Consider the following 26029-nt stretch of genomic DNA (forward strand, 5'->3'; position numbering starts at 1 on the left):
ATGAGAATCACAGATGTTTACACAGGGACTCTCAGGAAAGTGAAGCTGAATTAAAGGTACTTACATCAATTCACCTTCATTTTCATGAGTGTCCTGTGTAGACAAGTCCTAAATTGGTACATTACAGCTAGTCCATGTGTGTGCCATACACACAGATAAATGGAATACCCAGTGACAAGTGACAGGGTGCTACATTTAATCTCATTGATCCTAGGTTGAGGAAGGAACTACCAATTACTCAGCAGTTCTTTTCTCTTTATGTAAGAACATAAGAATGGCCATATTTGGTCATACTAATATTCCATCCAGCCTAGTATCCTGTCTTCCAAAAGTAGCACTTGCCAGATGCTTCAGATGGAATGAACAGAACAGGGCGACTATTGCATGATCCATCCCGGTCATGAAGTCCTAGTTTCTGGCAGTTAGAGGTTTAAGGACACCCAAGAGCATCCCTGACCATCTTGACTCATTAACCATTGATGGACCTATGAGGACAAATGAGGTTTGAAGCTCCTCAGAAACCACACAGTGACAATTCCAGTGACTATTCCAGCTGAGGGCTTTGCATATTTCATTTATACAATCAGTATGTAATTAATCTTCAAGAGTCTACATTCTTGTTTCAATCATTACATTTATGATGTACCACATTCACTTCTACTTAAAACTTTTGCCATAAGAAAGATTTTTAAAAATCCATCATCGATTTTGTGACACACAATAGTATTAATCTTGTGAGGTTTTGTAATTGTATTGGAAGCCCATTTGTATTTTCCCTGAATGCAGCACCCTGGGTTAACAACCCCTCAAAATATGGAATAGTCTCAAGATTTAGGAGCTGGAAATAGAAGATGAGAGCTCAGTGGATAAAAAGTCCTTCACTCTCAATGCATGGGGAACCTCACAGGGTGACCCCTCTTGGCTGATATTATTGGCCCATACCACTCTTTGACTCTTCTTAGGCTAGAAAGGATGAATCAGACCTTCAAAGAGGAGACCTTCATGTAGGGGGTGAGTATTTGCAGGTGGTGGAAACCCAGATAGTGCTATTAATCTACCTACCTCTTGGATTTTATGTCTCATCCAATTCATCATCCGTACGACGACTCAGTCTAAGGTGTTTCCTGGGAGTAAAGCCAGACAACAGTCAGGGGGAAGGAACTGACAGTGTTAAAATATGAAAATTAATGGGGAGGAGAGATGGCCAAAATTAGTACATTGTGTATGTGTGTGGGGTGGAGGGGAAGGATAGTGAGAAACTGGGAATATATCAGATTTGCTAACACTTGAGAGGAGAGAGAGGAAACTCCTTTTTTTCTAATATCAGTTTCTTGGGTTATATATTGTATGGCACAGCCTCAGCTGTTGTAAACTGTCAAAACTCCATTGTCTTCATTGAAGCTATGACCGTTTACACTACTTGAGTGTGTGCTGCGGTATGCAGTAGTCATAGCCCATCAATTATTAAGCGAATTAAGTGGATTAAGTGAATGAAACAGCAGCAAGCTGCATAAATAACTTTAAAGATGCTTGCTTACTTAAAAAATGGAGTCTGACATTTTTTCTACTCTGGTGCTTTAATTGAAACTGCTTGCAAAATCAATTAAAACCTCCTACAAAGAAGCTATATTTCAAAAAGCAATTAACTGAGTTTCCAAAGCAGTGATGTAACTATTTGAATAGCTCTTTATACCTTGTAGGCTAACATCTTCATGTATTAGTTTTACTGAGATAATGGTTTTATTGCACTGATGTTGTAATTATGATTTATACAACCAGGGAATGCCTTAAGTGATCATCTAGCCTGGCCACCTCTAGAGCACAGGCCGCTGAACTTCCTCAAAATAATTTCTAGACCACAGCTTTAAGAAAAACCTCCAATTTTGATTTTAAAATGGTCTATGATGGAGAATCAACCACAACTCTGAGTAAATTGTTCCAAGGGTTAATTACTCTCACCTTTAAAAATTTACATCTGATCTCCAGTCTGTATTTATCTGCCTTTAGCTTCTAGCCGCTGGATCACGTTATGCATTTCTCTGTACTGTTGACCTTCTTTATTGCCACCAAAGCAGATAACGCCTCATACGTCTTAAGAATTATTTTTGATTAAATATTTTAAATAATGGATAAGGAATTATTTTGACTATATATTTTAAATAATGAATAAATCTTACTAGTACCTCATTAACCTCCATTCTCATTAAATAAGACAAAAACCCACTTTACTTACATTATCCAAAGAGGAGCAACATGTACAGGAGTGTTGTCTAGTAAATGTATAGAATTAACTTACACAAGATTTCTTACCATTTTTCTTCATAAAATCTGTTTGTTTCCACTGGGGCCTTATTTGTTATCTTTTACTGGAGCTCGTGTAAAATAGTGTTGTGAACCTTAGTAACAGTAATTGCACATCATGTAAACTTAATAGCACATCATTCCTTCTGGTAGATAAATGCTAGTCATTTTTTTTGTCTCTGATTAGAAATGATACATCACAGATGATAAACATTGCCTGTAGGTGAATGAATTATGTAATTTTGTCTTAACTGTACTGTACATGTTTTTTTATATGTCTTTTTTCTGCACTACATTTACTTCAGTTACTGATTGAAGACTGTTTAAAAGATATTCAGAAGGAGCAGGAGTTTGCCACTGAATAATCCAACTTTGTAGGTGTCTTTCCCCAGCAAACCATAATTTTGTTCATATCCTCAACATCATACTACACTATAACCAAAATGAGGGTTTGTTACAGTTGTCCCTTGTTAAATTAATGGCTTGTGAAGAATGTATTAAAAGGTGCCAAATTTACAACCATGGAGACTGAAATCCACGTTTATTCATGGAACAGATAATGCTAGGGCAGGACCAGAGCAGGCTGACTCATGCTACCCTAATCACGTGGATCAGCTCTGTTATGTCAGGGCTGGATAACACAGTTTAATCTCCATTCCAACTTAATCCTTGGCTTCTCTGCTCAGTCTTCCAGTGACTTGTGATATGGATGCTTCAATAAACTGGTCTGAGACACCAAAAAGATAACTTAAAATATATAAGATAAAATAGATACCTTTGAAAGGTTGTTAGGCCTAAAACTGGCCAGATGTCCTCACCGGCAGGATTCCAGGTGTGTATTTTTTCACAGAGAAATACAAAAACATTGCATTTGTTTACTCAGTAGCTAGTCTAGCATCCTATAAAATTCCATATTATTACTTAAGTCTTTTGAAATAAACTATTCTTATATCATCTATATGATAAGATTCCAGGACTGTCACCCTGAAGCCTAGAATATTTGTTGTGTCAGTGTGAAGCAATGGAAACAGCTACAACCACAGCTGAGGACTTTTTTTGTTCAGGTTATCATCAGGATGAATCATCACTGGTTTTCACAGTCTCCTACAGCCAATTTTCAAATTCTCAGCCATTTTGACTTTAAGAATTATACTGTGCGATAGCAAAACATGTATATTGCCATGCCAAGAATCCTAGATCATTATGATATCAGAGGTAATTCAATCAACCACCACACTCACCATACAGTTAATTTGCATGCAACAATTTCATTGGTTGTAGGAGGGAGGCTGCACAAATGCTGGATTACTTGGCCCAACTGCCGAAGTTCTTTAAAGTCACTCACCCAATAACATAGCCAGCACAGACATCAGTCCCAAACATACGTAATCACTCATTGCAGCCCATATCCCTCATTCACCACCCACACAAATTCATACAACTTTTCCACCACCACACAACCCACACATAAATCAACACAACCACGCACACAAGAACACAACCAACATATACAAGAATCCCAAACATCCCTCTGAAACCTAGAATGTCTGTAGAGTCTGTGTGAAAAAATGAGTGGCTAAGAGCTGTTTTTATTCAGAAAATCACCAGGTTGAATCATCATTGGGATTTGTGGTCTACTACCATCTAGATTTTTAAGTTCTGAGCCATTTTTTACTTTTTCACACACTTGACTTTATGAGTTACACTTATGTAACAACGTGGTCTTTCAGCACAAATGTAATGGTAAATAGACAACTACTGAGTTTGAAGCAAAACATTTCATTGTGAAGTTAAAATATTATGGGTACCTGGTCAATAACTCTTTACCTGAAAAATGTTCCTACTGAAAACATGACCAAGGAATGACAGATGTTGAGATCTGTAGAAATCCTAGTACTTTATCAACACTTAATATTTAATGAGTAGTGATGGCACATTCAATAGCTTTCCTCCCATTTGTTTCACACTTCATATTGTTTTATGTTTTACATTAAAAATTTACATTAAAAGAATGGAGTGGGTACAGATGCTTCTGAAATGGGTGGAGATGGTATATAGAGATTGGAGCACTTAATGAGTGGCTATATATTACACAAAATTACATTAACAGAATTATGTAGGCAATGCAATGCAGTCTTTAACTACAGGATTACATGTATTTTCCTCCTTCCCCACAGGACTCTTGGCTCATTCAGTGCACAGGATGAATGGCGCTCACTAAATCATCAGCTATTCAATACTTAGTGTTATTTTCATTGTTGAATGTGTGGCCACAGAACTAATTTGCTTCACACATTTCAAACTCTGCTGTGAAGACAGAATTATTAATTTCCTCACTGACTTTTCTATAGTGCTCACCACTGTAGTATCTGAAGGCTTCATAAGCACTAATCAATTTACTTTCACAAAAACCCTGTGAGGTGAGGGGGTATTAGTCCTGTTTTACAGATGAGGAACCAAGGCACAGAAAGATATAGGTCCCAAGTGTCTACTAGTTTGGGTGCCTAATTTTATTGTGATCATTTGGGTGTTTTAGCACAGGGACAAAAAAGGCACATCCCTGACACAAAGGCTACCTCCTGCCAAATTTCAAGCCCTTACTCCAAAGCATGGAGACACTAGAGCTCCTCAAGGGCAACATTGTAAAAATATTTTTAACATGAACAAATCAACATATTTTTCCCTATTCTAGTTATTCAAAAAGACTGAACAATTTTTGCTGAAACTATGCCCCCTCCAAAAAAAAATAATCATCATTATGAGGGAGACACATGACATAGAAAAATTCATCCCAAATGGTGAAAGTTTGACAAAATTACAAGTAACTGTTCTTCTGCGCTAATATATAGACAATCATGTGACAAAACATTTTACTCCATTGCATGTAGATAACCCAGGCAATGCTTTGTAATTACTAAATAAATTAGCAAGAAATAACTGAACCTTCTCAGTTTAATAAGCTTATCTACATGAAGTCTGTTCAGCTTTACTGAGAAAATCTATAATCTATCCAGGGGGAGAACTTGAAATGCCCCAGTCAGCATACTGTGTCTTTGAAAACTAGTTAAAGTAACAAACCAGGTGACTTATCCAGGGCTATAACTTTTTATCACTGCTAATTGTAGCAGTATTTTTTATTATGTTACTGAGAACAATAAAATGTTCTGTATGTGTTTTTCTTTCTCTCTCTTGCATATTTGAAACAAAAAGAGGGTTAGAAAATATAGGTCTGAGCCTTGGAGTTGCTCATAAATTTGAATCCCAATTTGAATTAGTGGAGCAGATTCTCTGATCTTTCCAGCTTCAACCTGGGTAAAACAAAAAGATGTTGTCAGTAAGCTGGGTAGAGATCCCTGACACTAGGCCCCACCCCCTGACTCTATGCAGGATAGAGCAGCCTGTGAATGATCTAATTTGCACTAGCTGCCTGTGATCCTAATGGAGACCATAGATAGCTATGGCCCTTATATTAGAAGTTATCAGAAGAGAGAGGTGGGTGATGGATCCGTAGGTTCTACTGCTTCCAGAGACTCTGACATGTTGATGGAATCTTCAGCAGGGAACATGTGAGCAATTTCTGTTTCCTTTGTGCAATATGACTAGTACAAATGGGATTTGAGAGTATTTTGAATCTTGTAGTGGATGATCAGTAACTCTGCCTCAAGCATGAGCATAAAAATGGCCATACTGGATCAGACCAATGGCCAGTATCCTGTCTCCCAACAGTGGCCAATACTAGGTGCTTTGGAGGGAAGGAACACAACAGACAATCCTCAAGTGATCCATCCCCTGTCTTCCAGTCCCAGCTTCTGGCAATCAGAGGCTAGGAACACCCAAAGCATAGGATTGCATCTCTGACCATCTTGGCTAATAGCCATTGTGGCAAACTCAGGACAATTAGCTACCAGGAGAGGGATAGTAATTAGTCCCAGAGGGGTTAAAAGGCCTCTCCCTATCCATTGAGGGGAGATAGCCATGGACAAACAAGGCTCAGCTGGAACAGAGGTTACCAGGGAACTAATTAGCTTCAGCTGGCCCCAATTGCTGGGAACCTTTTCAAACCCTCCCTGGCAGGGAAGCAGGGGGGAGGAGAGAAGTAGAGTAGCTGCCAGCGAGTAGGTGCAGCAGGACTCTGAAACTCTTCCTGCAAGGCAGATTGCACTCTCCCCAGAAGGAGAGAAAAACTGAGCAAGGGACTAGCTGAGAAGGGATCGGCCAGACCCTGTGCGACCGGGAAGGCTTTTGCTTTGCCCAAGTCTGTGGCTCCAAGGTGGCAAGGGGCTGAGCCAGCAGAGGAGAAGCAGGTACTTCGCCACACCATTGATAGACCTATCTTCAGGAACTTATCTAATGTTTTTTTGAACCCAGCTATAGTTTTGGCCATCACGATATCCACTGACAATGAGTTCCACAGGTTGACTCTGAGTTGTGTGAAGAAGTACTTCCTTTTGTTTGTTTTAAACCTGCTACCTATGAATTTTTTTAGGTGGTCTCTGGTGTTATGTGAAGGAGTAAATAACACTTCCTTATTCACTTTCTCTACACCATTTATGATTTTATAGCCCTCTATCATATCCCCTCTTAGTCCTCTCATTTACAAGTTGAAAAGTCCCAGTGTTTTTAATCTCTCCTCATACAGGAGGTGTTCCATATCCTAATCCTATTCATTGCCCTTCTCTAGATCTTTTCTAATTCTAATATATCTTTTTTGAGATGGGGTGACCAGAGCTGCATGCAGTATTCAAGGTGTAGGCATATCACAGATTGATATAGCTGCATTATGATCTTTTCTCTCTTATTATTTATACTTTTCCTAACAATTCCCAACATTCTGTTAGTTTTATTAACTGCTGTTGCACATCAGGCAGATGTTTTCAGATGACTATTCAAGATCTCTTTCTTGAATGGTAACAGCTAATTTAGAACCCATCATTTTCTATGTATATTTGGGATTATGTTTTTCCAATGTGCATTACTTTGCATTTATCAACATTGAATTTCAGCTGCCATTTTGTTACCCAATCTCTTTGTAATTCTTTGCAGTCTGCTTTGGACATAACTATCTTGAGTAATTTTGTATCATCTGCAAATTTTGCCACCTCACTGTTTACCTCTTTTTTCAGATTATTTATTAATACGTTGAACAGCACTGGTCCTATTACAGTTCCCTGGAAGACCCCACTCTCTCAATTCTGAAAACTGACCATTTATTCTTACCCTTTGTTTCCTGTCTTTTAACCAGTTATTGACCCATGAGAGGACCTTCCCTCCTATCCCGTGACTATGTAACTTGTTTGAGATCCTTTGATGAGGAACCTTGTCAAGAAGTTTCTGAAATTCAAAGTACACTACACCTCTACTCTGATATAATGCAGTCCTCTGGAGCTAAAAAATCTTATTGTGCTACAGGTGAGACTGTTATATTGAACTTGCTTTGGCCCTCCTGCTCCTTGTCCCCTCACTGCCCCCTTCAGAGACCCCCATCCTTAATCATCCCCAGGATCCCACCCCCTACCCAATCCCCCTGCTCCCTGTCCCCTGAATGCCCTGATCCCTATCCACTCCCCGCACCCTCTGACAGGCACTCACCAGCAGCATCGGGAAGCGGAGCAGCCCAGCCCCAGCCAGCTCCACTCTGCCAGCTCCCAACTGTGGTGTTCCGCTTTTCCCCACCAGTGAGTGTGGGCAGGTTGGGGAAAGGATGTCTACATACTCACCTGCTGCGGGAAGCGGAGCACTGCAACCCCAGCCCGCTCCACTTTCCTTGTCCCAGTCCCAGCTGTGTTGCTGGGTGTGGGAGGTGGGGAAAGGTTCCACACTCACCGGTAGAGGTGGAAGCGGAGCAGCTAGGCCCCAGCCCACTCCCCTCCACCAGCTCCCAGCCGCGACGCTTCACTTCCCTCCACAAGTGAGTATGGGGGACCTCCTTTCCTCAACCTCTCTGCACTCACCAGCGGTGGGAAGTGGAGCGCCGTATCTGGGAGCTGATGCACTGATCCGCCGGAGCACTGCTTTACCACGTTGTATGTGAACACGTGTTATAGCGGGTTGTGTTATATCGGGTAGAAGTGTATCCACTGGATCACCCTTATCCACATTCTTGTTGACCCCCTCAAAGAATTCTAATAGATTGGTGAGGCATGATTTCCCTTTACAAAATGTGTGTTGACTCTTCCCCAACAAATCATGGTCATCTGATAATTCTGTTCTTTGCTACAGTTTCAACCAATTTGCCTGGTACTGAAGTTAGCCTTACTGGCCAGTAATAGCCAGGACTGCCTTTGGAGCTGTGTTCCCTGTAAGCTGCGCACTTGGGTGGCAACACAGGAGAGATTCAAATGTCACTCAGCTGATTAGAGAGTGCGCACAGACAGCAGCATGTGTTCAGGTGCACCATCTTGCTCCATCCTGCAGGTGCTCCCAAGACCTTCCTGCTAGCAGTGCAGAGCAGGGGCAGGATGGGGGATGGGGGATGGGGAAGGAGGGTACTGATGTCAGAATATCCCCCTCCCCCTGCCCCTGCACCCCATCTCTGCAGATCAGGGCAGAGGGGACAGCCTGGCTCAGGAGGACTGCTGTGGTCTGCTGTGGTCTGAGGTCTGAATGGTGAGTGGCTGAGTGCCTTTCTTAAAGATACAGTGCACTGTTTCTGAGACTTTCCCAGCAGCCAGCTCACACAGTTTCTGTCTCTCTGTCTCTGTTTCTCTCACACACACTCTGGCTACGTCCAGACTACCCGCCGTATCGGAGGGTTAAAATCGATTGCTCGGGGATCGATATATCGCGTCTCATCTAGACGCGATATATCGATCCCCAAGCACGCTTATATCGATTCCGGAACTCCATCAACCCCAACGGAGTTGCTGATTTGACAGGGGGAGCCGCGGACATCGATCCCACGCGGTGAGGACGGGTGAGTAATCCGATCTTAGATATTCGACTTCAACTACGTTATTCACGTAGCTGAAGTTGCGTATCTAAGATCGATTTCCCCCCATAGTGTCGACCAGATCTCTCTCTCTCTTTCTCTCCCCCTCCCTCTGCACCCTATCTCTGCAAAGCAGGGAAGAGGAGACAACAGGGCTCAGGACAGGGCAGGAGAGCTTTCAGTGAATATCTTAAAAAGACTTTGCACAGCTTTTCCCAGCAGCCAGCACACACACTGTCTCTGTGTCACACACTGTGACACTCTGTACCTCAGAAGAACACCCTACACCCCATGTTCATCCTTATAATATGATTGTCTGGTATCCAATGCAAAGTTTGTCATGTCAGCTGTCTTTGAAAGGCTCATGATGCACTGAGCATTCTTGTTATAGGGATGTTATTGTAATTGTTGTTACAGTAAGGTCATAATAATGTTATAGGTTGTAATTTCATGTATATAGTTATGAGGCTGAAAATGTGTCCTCATGGCTTAAAACAAACTCAGGCAAAAACTCTCCAAGAGCAGAGGGGCAGTTCATACCTCATCAAGGCATATATGGGACAAATCCAGCCCAGCCTCATGGGAACAAAGGACACTGGCCTAGGCAGCAACAAAGGATCTGTTGGACACTCGAATGAGTCACCCCTCGTCCTTTGGTCAGTTTGGGACTGTGATGAGGTAATGCTCTCCTGACTCTGAAGCAAGGTGGGGGTAGGCAAAACCAAGAGGGAAGAAAGAACATGATAAATGGGAGAGACGTTTGCCATGTTCTTCCTCTCTCTTCCACCTCCATCTACAGACAACACCACTAAGCAACTGACGCGCTGATCAAAGGGGAGAGCCTGACTGAAGGGCAACCAGACAGCCTATGGTGAGAAGCATCTAAGTTTGTAAGGGAACTGAAAGTGTTAAGATCAGCTTAGAATGTGTTTTGCTTTTATTTCATTTGACCAAATCTGACTTGTACTTTGACTTATAATCACTTAAAATCTATCTTTTGGAGTTTGTTTATTCTACCTGAATCAATGTGTTTGGTTTGAAGCATGTCAGAGACTCCCCTTGGGATAACAAGCCTGGTACATATACATTTCTTTGTTAAATTGACAAACTCATATACGCTTACAGCATCCAGCGGGCATAACTGAGCACTGCAAGATGGGAGTTCCGAGGGTTGTGTCTGGGACCAGAGATATTGGCTAGTATCATTTGGTTGCACAATCCAAGAAGCAGCTTACATGCCAGAGGCTGTGCATGAACAGCCCAGGAGTGAGGGTTCTCACAGCAGAGCAGGGTAAGGCTGGCTCCCTGAGTCAAGAATAAGAGTGACCTAGCAGATCACCGGTCCAGAAAACACCAGGGGAATGTCACATACACGCACACACACCCCCTCTGTCACATATAGCTTCTGTGTCTCACACACACACACAGAGACTGTGTCACACGCACACTCCCTGTGTCACAGAGAGTAACCATGTCACACACACAGAGAGTCTGTGTCACACACACACACACACTCTATCTCTTTCACACACCTCCCAACACATACTTGTATTGTTGATGTTGTTACTTCTTGGTACTTCCTGCAATGCACATATACTCTCTGTAATTTTATTCTTTTATAGTGCTGTTATTTTTGTTTTTTGACTGGTCTATGCATTTCATAATTTTATTTCTATCTTACACTTAAATTTATTTCTCTGAGTACTGAGTTCTACAATTCCTAACATGTCCTGGCTGGAGTAATTATCCTTGCTGGTAAATTTTAATATATATATATTATCATTAGTTTTTTTGTTTCAACTTGTGGCGCACATCCCCACATAACGTTCGTGCACATAACAAAATTTATTCCGCACATGGATGGAAAAAATTAGAGGGAAGATTGTTCTGGAGCCTTTTTTAAAAATTGATGTCACATTAGCTATCCTCCAGTCATCCAGTACAGAAGCTGATTTAAATGATAGGTTACATACCACAGTAGTTCTGCATACCAGTAATTCTGCAAGCCCTAAATATTATCATCAGAAGATGAATACTAGTAGTATATTGTCCCTAGCTTTTGTCAACATGAGATTGCTGGATGAGAAAGGTAGATGGTTGAGAGATAAGGATGTGATATTGTGATCTAAATTCTTTTCTTCTGGGCCTAACCCCCTGATCCCCAACTAGAAGGTCCCCCCTACCCAGGAAGGGGGAAAAATGGATTTAGTGTCAGGCCCAGCATCCCTAAACCAGTGACTGATAAGTTGTACTGCTCCTAGCAATGATAAAGAAACAGAGCTAAAAGCATGAAAGCTAAAATGCAAAAAGGGAGAAACTAAAGGGTTTTAAAATATGTGCACAGAGACCTGTTAACAAATAATAAATATTTGTCAAAAGAAGGCCTGTTTGAATTTAAGTGTTAGCTGAATCTCCCCATATGTAGTAACTGGAGGGGAAACTGATCAAGTCTTTGCCAGTTCCCCAAGATTCTCTTTACTTAGAAATGGGAGAGGGAGAGGGAGAGGGAGAGGGAGAGGGAGAGGGAGAGGGAGAGGGAGAGGGAGAGAGAGAGAGAGAGATTTTTTTTTTTAAAATAATGGCAAAGAGACCTATTAAAGTCAAAGGAAAGTTTATGAGCCTGAATATTGGCAAAAACATCCCAGTTTGTTTTTCCCACATGAATAATTTGAGAGAAAATTGTAAGAGACCTAGGTATTTGTAATTACCTTAAAGTAATCTGTGATATGTTATCTGTTTCTTCATACATTTTTTGTTTAAAAGCAATTACTTTCTATTTAAAGAGAAGGATATCAACAATTCTGTTTATGGAGATGGGAAAAAGAAAGGGAGTAGATACAAAAGGTAAGGAAATGAAGAAGAAATGAAACATGATGGATTATGCATTCCAGTAGTTATTCATCTTGATTTTTATACAGGTTCTGTCAATGAATTTTTAAAAATGATTGATCCTATTTGTCCCATCTTTCCTCAAATGAACCTATTTCAGAGTCCATATGCTCAAGTTCCCATTGCCATGGTCCTAGGAATATATCCTGATATGTCTGAAGCTAAATGAAGACAGACGTATGTTTAGGATTTTTATGGTGCACTCAGTGAATGTGTTTTACCACTTTAGTTGTAAAAAAAAAAATTTCTCTACAGAATCAAAATAAAAGAATTTGAGAACAAGGAAGTGACTTACTGCCTGCATTAGATTAACAACTGACCATAGAGAAGGGCCTAGAAGCATGCCAGGATAGAAAGCATTCTGGGGAAGCAGCAAGGAGTCTTGGGAAGAGGGTGACCAGACAGCAAGTGTGAAAAATCGGGATGGGGTGGGGGGTAATAGGAGCCTATATAAGAAAAAGTCCCAAAAATCGGGACCGTCCCTACAAACTTGCGACATCTGGTTACCCTACTTGGGAAACAGACCTTAGCTGCTTGCAGCAGGGTCTCTGGAATGGAACCCAGAGTAGGGGCTGGGTTCCCCTACCAACTACCGAGGAAGGTGGTGTGAAACCCCTCCTGGTATATAGGAGTAAAGACTATTGGAAGCACTGAGAAAGGGTTGTGAGAATGACTGGGCTCAGAAATGGGACCAAAGATCCGGTGTAAAGTCATTGGACAATTGTTTGTGGGACTTTCAGTTGCACTTGAGGTTTGGGACTGAATGTGACCTTACTGGAGGGCTGAGTTACAAGAAGAAGCAGAACACTGCAGGGCCAAGACAACTGTTGGCAGAGAAGAGAGCCATGCCCTGCCATGACGGAAACAACCAATGGAAGATACTTCTCAAGATTCTGCATATCCAAGGAAATGAAGAGATGTACAGGACACACCTGTGGATGGTGCCTCAGCCCAATCTGTAAGAAAATCAGGCTTGCCCACAAAGAGTTTTCCAATGATCCAAGGAAGTCAGACAATCCTTTTTGGGGATTCAGTGCTCAGAAAAATTGAAAGAACATTTTGCATGGGACAGGTGGACAAGAGGACAGTGTGCCGCCATCCCTGAGCCAAGATGCAAGATGTCTCTCCAAGACTGGATAGGTTTCTGAAGTCAATGCAAAAGGGTCTACTGGTGATGGTTTATATTGCCACTAATAACACTGCATCATGGGATGTCTCAGAGATAATAGATTACTTCAGGGAACCTGGAAGTGTGCTGAAGAAGAATCTCCAAATGATCTTCTCTGAGCTCCTTTCTGTCCTATGAGTGAAGAAAAACAAAAAGCAGCAGATTCTGGATGTGAACCACTGGCGAAGGTGGAGGGCTTTAAGTTTGTGGAACATTGGTTCACCTCCTAAGGAGAAGGGGGCTGTATAGTTGGGATGAAATTCACCTTCATACAAGGGAAACCAATCTCCTCAGGGACAAGCTGGCTAGAATAGATAGCAAGGAGTTAAATTAATAGAAAAAGGGAAGGGTAAACAGAGGGAAGATATATGCCCTCAGCACTAAATTGACATCTTGAGAACAAAATTAACCAAGGAACCAAAGGACACGAAGAGAAGATATTCTTTAATTGTTTCTACATCAATGTAAGCAGCCTGCATAACAAACAAGAGGAATTCTAATCAATCATTTACAAGCATAATTTTGATCTAGTTGATATTATTATAACATTTCAGCTGTGCAAATCATCCTACCAGGTTTCAATCAATAGTTATAATCTATTTCAGAAGGATCGAGTGGACAAAAGGGAAGGGAGTGTGGCACACTATGTCAAAAATGACATTACCTGTTTCTGAGTCAAAGATAATTCAGAAGAACATTACCGTGAATGCTGACTGCTCAATGTTGTAACAAATATAGAATAAAATGGAGCGTTAGTTATGTCTGCTACCACTAAATCACACTAGAGAAAAGGATGACTAACTGTTTACACACCTACCTATAGGAAAAAAACTGTGTAATCATGGGGGACTTCAATCTGAGCAACATATGCTGGAGGTTTCATGTTGTCAGTACTTAAATATCCTATGATTTTCTAAACATTATAGATGACAATTTCCTAGCTCAAATAGTGTTGCAGCCAACATGGGGGAATTCTTTATTAGATCTTGTATTAACAGATAAAGAGGAACTGATCACAGAACTGAAAATTAAAGGTAGCTTAGGTTCAAGTGATCATGACTTGATCACATTTATAATGTGCCAAAAAAATAAAGTCCAGAACTGCAATATGTATACTTGGTGCCATAATATGTCCAATTTTACAAAATTGAAAACAATTATGAGCCAAATGAGGTGGGAGGACAAATTTAATCAGAAAGACATGAATGATAATTGGGAATCATTTAAAAACACCTTAGTAGATGCCCCAAAAGCCACAATCCCACAGTTGAGGAAGGTCATGCTGGTTAAATAAATGACCTGGTTTAGAGGTATAATGAAGGCAGCTATAAAAAGTAAATATATACATTTAGCAAATGGAAGAAAGTGGAAGTTAATAGTAATGAATATAAATCAAAATTTAGGAATTGTAGAAAATTGATAAAGGAAGCCAAAGGACACAAGGCGACATCTACTGGCAGCAGAGTTCAGAACACTAGGGGTACGTCCACACTACCCGCCGGATCAACTGTTAGTGATGGATCTATCAGGGATCGGTATATTGCGTCTCATCTAGACATGATAAATCGATTCCCGAACATGCTCCCTTCAACTCCGGAACTCCACCAGGGCGAAAGGGGGAAATGGAGTCGACAGGGGAGACGTAGCCATCGATCCCACACCGTGAGGATGAGAGGTAAGTCAAAATAAGATACGTCAACTTCAGCTACGCTATTCCCATAGCTGAAGTTGCGTATCTTACATCGACCCTCCCCCAACCTCCCCCCCACTGTAGACGAGGCCTAGGAAGGAATATTTTAAATATATCAGGAACATAAAGAAGCCTGACAATGGTGTCAGTTCATTACTGATGGAAATGGTATAATTATCAATAATATGCAGAAAAGGTGGAAGTATTCAATAAATATTTTTGCTTTATATGGGAGGAGATGATATTGTCTTATCATATAGTAATGATAACACTCTTTCCATTCCACTAGTATCTTAGGATGATGTTAAATAGATGCTACTAAAGTTAGATTTTTTTAAAATCAGTTGATCCAGATAACTTGCATCCAAAAGTTTTAACAGAGCTGGCTCATGAGCGCACCGAACCATTGTTGTTGGTTTTTCAAAAAGCATTGGATAACCTCCAGAATTCTGGAAAAAAGCTAATGTTGTGCCAGTTTTTTAAAAGGGTCATGGGATGACCCAATTTATTATAAGCCCTTCAGCTGGTATCGATCCTGGGCAAGATAATGGAGTAGTTGATACAGGACATTAATAATAAATAATTAAAAGATAATAATGTAATTAATGCAAATCAATGTGGATTTATGGAAAATATAATCTCTCAAACTAACTTGATGTCTTTTTTTCGCAAGTTTGGTTGATAAAGGTAATAGTGTTGACATAATATACTTAGACCTTGGTAAGGCATTTGACTTACTTCTGCATGACATTTTGGTAAAAAATTAAAACAATATAAAATGAACATGGCACACATTAAATGGGTCAAACACTGATAGGTCTCAAAATAAAATTGTAAAAGAGGAATCATCATCAAAATTAGTGTGTTTCCAGTGTACTCTTGCAAGGACTGGATCTTGGCCCTATGCTATTTCACATTTTTATTAATGACCTGGAAGAAAACACAAAATCATCACTGGGAAAGCAGGCTGGCTCTCTGGCTGCAGGAGTGGCCTGGGGTCTCAGAGCTCCAGAGGACGCTGTGCCCAGGGTAGCGGCGCTCCCCCCGGGGCTCTGGCCGGGAGAGCGGGGTCGGGGGTCTTGGCCTCTGGACAATGCTCCTGCCAGGGGTTTGCCACGCTCCACCCAGGGCTCCTGCCTGGACAGCGGGGCCTGGCGATCATCGCACTCTGCCTGGGGGAGCGGGGTCGGAGGTCACAGCGGTCCGGCAGGCAGGGCTGGCTTTAGGAAGTGCGGGGCCCAGTTTGAACATTTTCAGTGCGGCCCCGTCAGGGATGACTAAAAAAAAAAACATGTAAAAAAAAAAGCCTTTCATTTCTTAGCAAATGGTTCCCTATAAAAAGTTCTGATTTAAGGGATGTGCCTCAGTATGTATTTTTTGTACCAATAGAGTTACCATACATCCGTATTTTCCCAGGAGGAATTTTTAAAATTTAGCTTGAGATGTCCGGGAAAATACGGATGTATGTTAACCCTACCTAAAGTTCTTTTTTAAAAAGATGGGCCTGAACTAGAAATGAGCTCCATTTCACATGTGTGGGTCCCCGCCACTCCCTGGGGGTGTGCTAGGGTGACCAGATGTCACGATTTTATTGGGAAAGTCCCAATTTTGGGGTCATTTTCTTATATAGGATCCTATTACCCCCCACCCCCATCCCGATTTTTCACACTTGCTGTCTGGTCACCCTAGAGTGTGCACATGTGTGGGTCCCAGCTGCTCCCTGCCCCCCTCATTGAAGCAGGTGTACAGGGTTACTGCCCTGGGAACTGCAGGGCACCAGTAGACATGGGGCTGGCTGGAGGCAGGGTGGGAGCTGACTGGAGGTAGGATCTGGCTGCAGGCAGGGCAAGGGGTGCAATGCTGGCTGGAGACAGGGGGCTGTGGGGTGGGCTGGCTGGCTTCAGGCAGGGCCGCAGGGGGGTGCAGCAGGTGTTGGCAGGACTGGAGACAGAGGAGCGTGGGACTGGCTGGCTTCAGGCAGGAGTGTGTGGCAGGGGCTGGCTGGCTGTGGGCAGGGCAGGGGGTGCGGCAGGGGCTGGCTGGCTGCGGGCAGGGCAGGGGGTGTGGCAGGGGCTGGCTGGCTGCGGGCAGGGCAGGGGGTGTGGCAGGGGCTGGCTGGCTGCGGGCAGGGCAGGGCAGGGGGTGTGGTAGGGGTTGGCTGGCTGTGGGCAGGGCAGAGCAGGGGGTGCGGCAGGGGCTGGCTGGCTGCAGGCAGGGCAGGGGGTGTGGCATGGAGTGCGGGCAGTGGCTGGTGCAGGCAGGACAGGTGGTGCGGGGCTGGTGCGGGCAGGGGGTGCAGCCCACCCTGTATGGTGAGTGCTCCCTCTTCCTCCCTCCCCCACCAGAGTAGCAGCTGCAGCCTGGGGCTCCCCTGCTTCGACTGCCCCGGTCCTGTAAATAGTTGAGGGAACCCTGGGGGAAGTGCGGGGCTCCCGTGGCTATTTAAAGGACAGGGGCGGCAGAGGCAGCTGGAGACCCCCCGCTACCCCAGGGCTCCAGCAGTGGCTCCAGCCCCTTCTAGGAGCCACAGGCTCTTTAAATTGCCCCCTGGGGAAGCTGGGCCACCCCAGTACAGCACACTGGCTCTTGCCCATACCCCGGGAGGCGGGGCCCGATTCAGGGGAATTGGTTGAATTAGCCTAAAGCCAGCCCTGCAGGGAGGAAGAGTGGGATCGGAGGCTTGTCGGGGCCAGGTGATCGCTGCAGTCTGGCTGGAGGAGCAGAGCCCGGGGTTGTGGTGCCCCGGACAGCGCTCCTGCCGGTGGAGCGGGGCAGGCAGGCTCCCAGAACTCTGCCCTGGGTTCCAGCCCGGAGAGCCGGCCGGAGGCTTGCGGCGATCCTGCTGGGGAAGCAGTACTCTACAGCGATCCGACAGAGGGTATGTCTACACTACGGGATTATTCCGATTTTACAGAAACTGGTTTTGTAAAGCAGATTGTATAAAGTTGAGTGCACGCGGCCACACTAAGCACATTAATTTGGCAGTGTGCGTCCATGTACTGAGGCTAGCATTGATTTCCGGAGCATTGCACTGTGGGTAGCTATCCCATAGTTCCCGCAGTCTCCCCCGCCCACTGGAATTCTGGGTTGAGATCCCAATGCATGATGAGGCAAAAACCGTGTCGCGGGTGATTCTGGGTAAATGTTGTCACTCAATCCTTCCTCCATGAAAGCAAAGGTAGACAATTATTTCGTGCCCTTTTTCCCTGGATTGCCCTGGCAGATGTCATAGCATGGCAACCATGGAGCCCGTTTGGCATTTTTTCACTGTCACTGTATGTGTACTGCATGCTGCTGACAGATGAGGTACTGTAGTGCTACACAGCAGCATTCATTTGCCTTTGTAACGTAGCAGAGATGGTTACCAGCCCTATTGCACCATCTGCTGCTTTGGAAATTGGTGATGATGGTTACCAGTCCTATTGTACCATCTGCTGCTGTCATGGGTGCTCCTGGCTGGCCTCACTGAGGTCGGCCGGGGGCGCATGGACAAAAATGGGAATGATTCCCCAGGTCATTCCCTTCTTTATGTTTTGTCTAAAAATAGTCAGTCCTGCCTAGAATATGGGGCAAGTCTACTAGAGAACCAGAGAACACAGCTGCTCCGGGTCAGAGCCCCAGATATCCCGCAGAAATGATGAGCTGCGTGCCATTCTAGGGGGTTCCCTGCAACAACCTCACCCATTGCTTCCCTCCTCTCACACCCCTCTGTGGCAGTTATCCCCTCATTTGTGTGATGAAGTAATAAAGAATGCAGGAACAAGAAACAATGACTTTTTAGTGAGATAAAATGAGGGGGAGGCAGCCTCCAGCTGCTATGATATTCCAGGCAGGACCTTAAAGGTTTAGGTGGAGAGGAGCACAGCCTCCCTCTGCTATGATAAGTCCAGAATCTCCATTAGACATGAAAGGGTGGGGGAAGAGGAGCTCAGCCTCCAGCTGCTATGATGAGGATGGTTACCAGCCCTATTGTGCCATCTGCCAGGACTGATTCTCCAGCAGACAAAGCTTAAAGAAGGGAATGACTGGGAGTCATTCCCATTTTTCTCCATGTGCCCCCGGCCAACCTCACTGAGACCAGCCAGGAGCACTCACAGGATAATGATGAGGATGGCTATCAGTCATATTGCACCATCTGCCATCACAGAGGGGAGGGGTTGCTGCTGTTTAGCGCTGCAGCACCCCGTCTACCAGCAGCATCCAGTAGACATACGGTGACAATGAAAAGAGGCGAGAAACTATTTTTTCCCTTTTCTTTGACGGGGTGTGTTTTGTGTGTAAATTGATGACATATTCCCTGAACCACTTTGATCCTTCAGGCATTGGGAGCTCAGCCAAGAATGCAAATGATTTTCGGAGACTGCAGGAACTGTGGGATAGCTCGAGTCCTCAGTCCCACCTCCCTCCCTCCATGAGCGTCCATTTGATTCTTTGGCTTTCCGTTACGCTTGTCAACGCAGCACTGTGTTGAGTCCCTGCTGTGGCCTCTGTCTATCATAGCCTGGAGATTTTTTCAAATGCTTTGGCATTTTGTCTTCTGGAAAGGAGCTCTGATAGAACAGATTTGTCTCCCCATACAGCGATCAGATCCAGTATCTCCCGTACAGTCCATGCTGGAGCTCTTTTCAGATTTGGGACTGCACGGCCACCCGGGCTGATCAGTGCTCCATGCTGGGCAAACAGGAAATGAAATTCAAAAGTTCGCGGGGCTTTTCCCCTTTTTCCCTGTCTATCTGGCCAGTGCATGTGAGTCCAGATTGCTGTCCAGAGTGGTCACAATGTTGCACTGTGGGATAGCTCCCGGAGGCCAATACATCGAATTGTGGCCACACTAACTCTAATTTGAAATGGCAATACCGATTTGAGCACTACTCCCCTCGTCAGGGAGGAGTACAGATATCGATATCGATATTATGAGCCCTTTATATCGAAATAAAGAGCTTCGTTGTGTGGACGGGTGCACGGTTAATTCGGTTTAATGCTGCTAAATTCGGTATAAACCCCTAGTGTAGATCAGGCCAGAGAGAGTGGGACCTAGGGCTCTCTGCGCTGCCGCAGGGACACCTGGCCAGACTCAGATCGCTCCAGCAGGGGGAGTGCACTGGAGCTCTGGCTGGGGGAGCGGGTCCGGGGGAAGCGGCTCTCCGCCTGGGTTAGCGGAGCTCTGGCCGATGGAGCAGGGCCGGAGTAGTGACTCTCTGCGCGGGGAAGCGGGGTCTGCGGTACCCGCGCTCTGCCTTGGGCTCCGGCCGGGGCAGCCGGGCTGGCGGATCACCGCATCCCGCCCAGGGTAGCGGGGCCGGGATAGCGACCCTCCACCCGGGCTCGCGGCTAGTTTCTTGCTGAGAAACACGACAGGATGGAAGTTGTGATCCGTTGCTTCCTGCATGAGAACTGCTCCTATACCACGCTCAGATGCATCCGTGGTTACTAGGAATGGCTTGTCAAAGTCCGGGGCCCTGAGCACAGGGTCAGACATGAGCATTGCCTTAAGTTGGGTAAAGGCCTTTTGACACTCATCAGTCCACTTAACTGCATTTGGCTGGGTCTTTTTGGTCAGGTCGGTCAGTGGGGCAGCGATTTGGCTGTAGTGTGGTACAAATCGCCTGTAGTTTCCGGCCAAGCCTAAGAAGGATTGGACCTGCTTCTTGGACCTTGGGACAGGCCACTTTTGGATAGCATCCACCTTGGCCTGTAGGGGGTTTATGGTTCCTCGACCCACCTGGTGCCCCAGGTAAGTCACTCTGTTTTGGCCTATTTGACACTTTTTGGCCTTAACAGTTAGTCCGGCCTGCCTGATGCGCTCAAAGACCTTTCCCAGGTGTAATAGGTGTTCGGGCCAGGAGTCTGAAAAAATGGCCACATCATTGAGGTAGGCAACTGCATATTCTCCCAGTCCTGCTAGTAGACCATCTACCAGCCTCTGGAAGGTGGTGGGTGCATTTCGAAGGCCGAAAGGAAGTACATTAAATTCATACACCCCCGCATGGGTGACGAATGCTGACCTTTCCTTGGCAGGTTCATCTAGCGGTATTTGCCAGTACCCCTTGGTTAAGTCTACTGTAGAGATGAACTGGGCACGTCCCAAATTCTCCAATAGCTCATCGGTGCGTGGCATTGGATAGTTGTCCGGACGAGTTACCGCATTTAGCTTATGGTAGTCCACGCAAAAGCGTATTTCCCCATCTGGTTTGGGTACCAGAACCACTGGAGATGCCCATGCACTGGTAGATGAGCGGATTATACCCATCTGTAGCATGTTCTGGATCTCCCGTTCTATAGCAGCTTGGGCATGAGGAGACACCCGGTAGGGTGGGGTTCTAATTGGGTGAGCATTACCTGTGTCAATGGAGTGGTATGCCCGGTCAGTCCGTCCTGGGGTGGCTGAGAACAATGGGGCGAAGCTAGTGCACAGCTCCTTGATTTGTCGCCGCTGCAGATGTTCCAGGGTGGTTGAGAGGTTCACCTCTTCCACGCCACCGTCTTTTTTCCCTTCGTAGTAGACGCCGTAGAGTAGAGGCCACTCAGCATCATCTCCCTGGATTGTAAATTGACAAACCTGTAAGTCTCTGGAATAGAAAGGCTTGAGAGAATTAACATGGTACACTCTGGGCTTTAGTGAGGAATTGGGAAATGCTATGAGGTAGTTCACAGTTCCCAGGCGCTCTTGGACTGTGAATGGCCCTTCCCATGATGCTTCCATCTTATGGGCCTGTTGCGCCTTCAAGACCATAACCTGGTCTCCTACCTTGAAGGAACGTTCTCTGGTATGTTTGTCATACCAGGCCTTTTGCTCTTCCTGAGCATCCTTTAGGTTCTCTTTAGCAAGGGCTAAGGAGTGTCGGAGGGTGCTTTGTAGGTTGCTTACAAAGTCCAGAATGTTAGTTCCTGGAGAAGGCATAAACCCTTCCCATTGCTGCTTCACCAACTGTAATGGCCCCTTAACCTCGTGACCATACACAAGTTCAAACGGTGAAAACCCTAAACTGGGATGTGGTACAGCCCTGTAGGCAAACAGCAACTGCTGCAACACTAGGTCCCAATTATTGGAGTGTTCATTGATGAATTTACGTATCATGGCCCCCAAAGTTCCATTAAACCTTTCCACCAGGCCATTGGTTTGATGGTGGTACGGGGTGGCAACAAAGTGGTTCACCCCATGAGTTTCCCACAGTTTTTTCATGGTCCCTGCCAGGAAGTTAGATCCTGAATCTGTAAGGATGTCGGAGGGCCAACGTACCCTGGCAAAAATGTCTGTTAGAGCCAGGCACACAGTGTTAGCCCTGGTGTTGCCTAGAGCTACTGCTTCCGGCCATCGGGTAGCAAAGTCCACGAAAGTCAGTACATACTGCTTTCCTCTGGGCGTCTTTTTTGGGAAAGGACCCAGAATATCCACAGCTACTCGCTGAAATGGGACCTCAATTATGGGGAGTGGCTGGAGAGGGGCCTTGACCTGGTCTTGGGGCTTTCCCACTCTTTGGCATACCTCACAAGACCGGATATACTTGGCAACGTCCTTGCCCATCCCCTCCCAGTGGAAGGACTTCCCCAACCGGTCCTTGGTTCTGTTCACCCCAGCATGGCCACTGGGATGATCATGGGCTAAGCTTAAGAGCTTCGCCCGGTACTTAGTTGGAACCACCAACTGTTTTTGCGGCTGCCATTCTTCCCGGTGTCCACCAGAAAGAATCTCCTTGTATAAAAGTCCTTGGTCTATAACGAACTGGGATCGATTAGAAGAGCTGAGAGGCGGTGGGGTGCTCCGTGCCACCACCCAAGCTTTCTGAAGGCTGTCATCTGCTTCCTGCTCAGTCTGGAACTGTTCCCTTGAGGCTGGGGTCACCAGTTCTTCTTCAGACTGTGGACTTGGGCTTGGTCCCTCTGGAAGCGATGTAGGTGATGGGGTTGTTTCCACTGCTGGTGAACCGCTCTCCGCTGGTGCACCTGAGGGTATTTCAGGCTCTGGCTGAGCCTCTTGGGTATGGCTGTCTGTTGCTTCTGCCAGTTTTGGCTCTCTGGCGCCCTCTGGCATTGAGTTTGAAGATGTGGTTGCAATTGCTGGTGCTGGTTGCTGTTCCAGTTCCGGGCCTGGGACTGGAGATGCTGTGGCTGTTCCATTGGTTGGCATGGAATCTGGGTCCACTACCTCTGTCTGGGTCTCTGATAACACAGACGGGGTGTCTGTGGACGGCTCAGGAACAGGAATGGGTCTGGAAGCTTGCCTGGTTTGGCTAAGTGTAACCATTCCCACTCGCTTGGCCCGCTTCACCTGGTTGGCCAAGTCTTCCCCCAGTAGCATGGGGATGGGATAGTTGTCATAAACTGCAAAAGTCCACATTCCTGACCAGCCTTTGTACTGGACAGGCAGTTCAGCTGTAGGTAAGTCTACAGCTTGTGACATGAAGGGGTAAATTGTCACTTGGGCCTTTGGGTTGATGAATTTGGGGTCAACGAAGGATTGGTGGATAGCTGACACTTGTGCCCCCGTCTCTCTCCACGCAGTAACCTTCTTTCCGCCCACTCTCAAATTTTCCCTTCGCTCCAAGGGTATTTGAGAGGCATCTGGGCCTGGGGATCTTTGGTGTGATGGTGGTGTAATGAACTGCACTCGGTTGGTGGTCTTTGGGCAGTTGGCCTTGATATGTCCCAGTTCATTACACTTAAAGCATCTTCCATCTGACTGGTCACTGGGTCGAGGTGAGTTACTGGAGACTGGTGAGGTGGAAGAATAGGGCGTCTGTGGCTTTACTTGGGTTGTATGTGGGGTCTTTGGCTGTCCTCGGTTGTAGGGTTTATGGTCGGTGTGCCCTCTGGGGTATTCGTTCCCCTTGACAGTAGCTTTCTTGCTTTCTGCCACTTCCATCCATCTGGTTCCAATCTCCCCCGCCTCGGTGAGATTTTTGGGTTTTCCATCTTGTATGTACTGTGTTATGTCCTCAGGAACAACATCCAAGAACTGCTCCATTTGTATGAGGAGGTGCAGTTCTTCCAGGGATTTAACATTGTGTCCTGATATCCAGGCCTCATAATTTTTCCCAACGTAGTAGGCGTGTTTGGGAAATGACACATCTGGTTTCCGCTTTTGGGTTCTGAAACGCCGACGGGCATGATCCGGGGTTATCCCCATTCTGTATCTGGCCTTGGTTTGAAAAAGTTTATAGTCGTTGATTTGCTCCTTAGGCATTTCAGCTGCCACCTCTGCTAAAGGTCCACTGAGCTGTGGCCTCAATTCTACCATGTACTGGTCTTCTGGGATGCTGTACCCAAGACAGGATCTTTCAAAATTTTCCAAGAAGGCCTCAGTGTCATCACCTACCTTGTAGGTGGGAAATTTCTTGGGATGTGGAAGCATAATTGGCGAAGGGTTGTTAGGATTGGCTGGAGCATGCTTAGCCTTTTCTAATTCCATGGCCTGTTGGTGGGTCTCCCTCTGGAGTTCTATCTGTCTTCTGTGGGCTGCATCTTCTTCTTCTTGTTTCCTTCTGTGAGCCAACTCTCTCTGGTTCCTTTTAAAACCAAACCCTCTCTGTTTAAAAGCCCCTAGCAGAGAAAAGAAAAATATAATATTCCTACTGGCTTCTGGATTCTATCTTTCCCACAACGCTGCACACCATGTCATAACCTATTCCTAGATTTGGACTTTAGCGTCCAAAATATGGGGGTTAGCATGAAAACCTCCAAGCTTAGTTACCAGCTTGGACCTGGTAAAGCTGCCACCACCCAAAAATTTAAAGTGTTTTGGGGCACTCTGGTCCCCCCAAAAACCTTCCCTGGGGACCCCAAGACCCAAATTCCTTGAGTCTCACAACAAAGGGGAGTAAACCATTTCCCTTCCCTTCTCCCTTCCAGGTGTTCCCTCCCTGGGTTCCTGGAGAGATACACAGAAGCAAGCTCCGTGAATCTAAACAGAGGGATTCTACCCTCTCTATTTCCAGTCCTGGAAAACACAAGCACTGAGAGAGAGCCAAGCTCCCCCCCAACCCCCCTCCTTCACCCAGAGGGAATGCAAAGTCAGGCTAGTAAATCTAACACACACAGATTTCCCCCTGACTTCTTCCTCCCACCAAATCCCGGGTGAGCACAGACTCAATTCCCTGGAGTTCCCCACTAAAGAAAAACTCCAACAGGTCTTAAAAAGAATGCTTTATGTAAAAAAAAAAGAAAAAATACATAAAAATGGTCTCTCTGTATTAAGGTGACAAATACAGGGTCAATTGCTTAAAAGAATATTGAATAAACAGCCTTATTCAAAAAGAATACAATTCAAAGCACTCCAGCAACTACACACATGTAAATACAAAAAAACCCCACAAACCTATCTTTGTACTTACAACTTTGAAACAGAAGATTAGAAAGCAGGAGATAGAAAAATCCTTCCCATAGCCTAGGGGGACAGACACAAAACAAGGAACTCAGACACAAATTTCCCTCCGCCCAGATTTGAAAAAGTCTTGTTTCCTGATTGGTCCTCTGGTCAGGTGTTTCAGGTTACTCCTTTCCAGGTGAAAGAGACATTAACCCTTAGCTATCTGTTTATGACAGGGCTCGGGTATTGGGGTCCGGGGTTGTGGCGCTGCGCCCGGGGGCTCCAGCTGGGAGAGCGGGGCCGTGTGTCAGGGCGCTCCAGCAGGGAGAGCTGCACCTGGGGCTCCTCGTGCTCCAACCGGGGCTGGGTGTCACAGCGTTCTGGCCGGCGCTGCGAGGGGAAGAGTGGAACCAGGGGCTCGCTACGCTGCACCCAGGGGAGAGCGCCGGAGCTCTGGTTGGAGGAGACGGCCGGGGATCGCGACACTCTGCCTGGGGCTCCAGCCGGGGGAGCGGGGTCCAGAGTAGCGGCCTTCTGCCCAGTGGTCCAGCCAGTGGAGCGGGGCTGGGAGCTCGCAGCACTCGAGCCGGGGTAGCGGGGTCTGCGTAGGGACCCTCCGCCCGGGATAGCGGGGCCAGGGGTAGCGGCTGTCTGCTCGGGGCTTAGGGCGGGGAAGCAGGACTGCGGCTCGCGGCGCTCCGCCCAGGGTAGCGGTGTCCGGAATATCTGTCCTTCTCCCGGGGTAGC

This window comes from Gopherus flavomarginatus, chromosome 2 (genome assembly GCF_025201925.1).
Source record: "Gopherus flavomarginatus isolate rGopFla2 chromosome 2, rGopFla2.mat.asm, whole genome shotgun sequence".
In the NCBI taxonomy this organism is placed as follows: domain Eukaryota; kingdom Metazoa; phylum Chordata; order Testudines; family Testudinidae; genus Gopherus; species Gopherus flavomarginatus.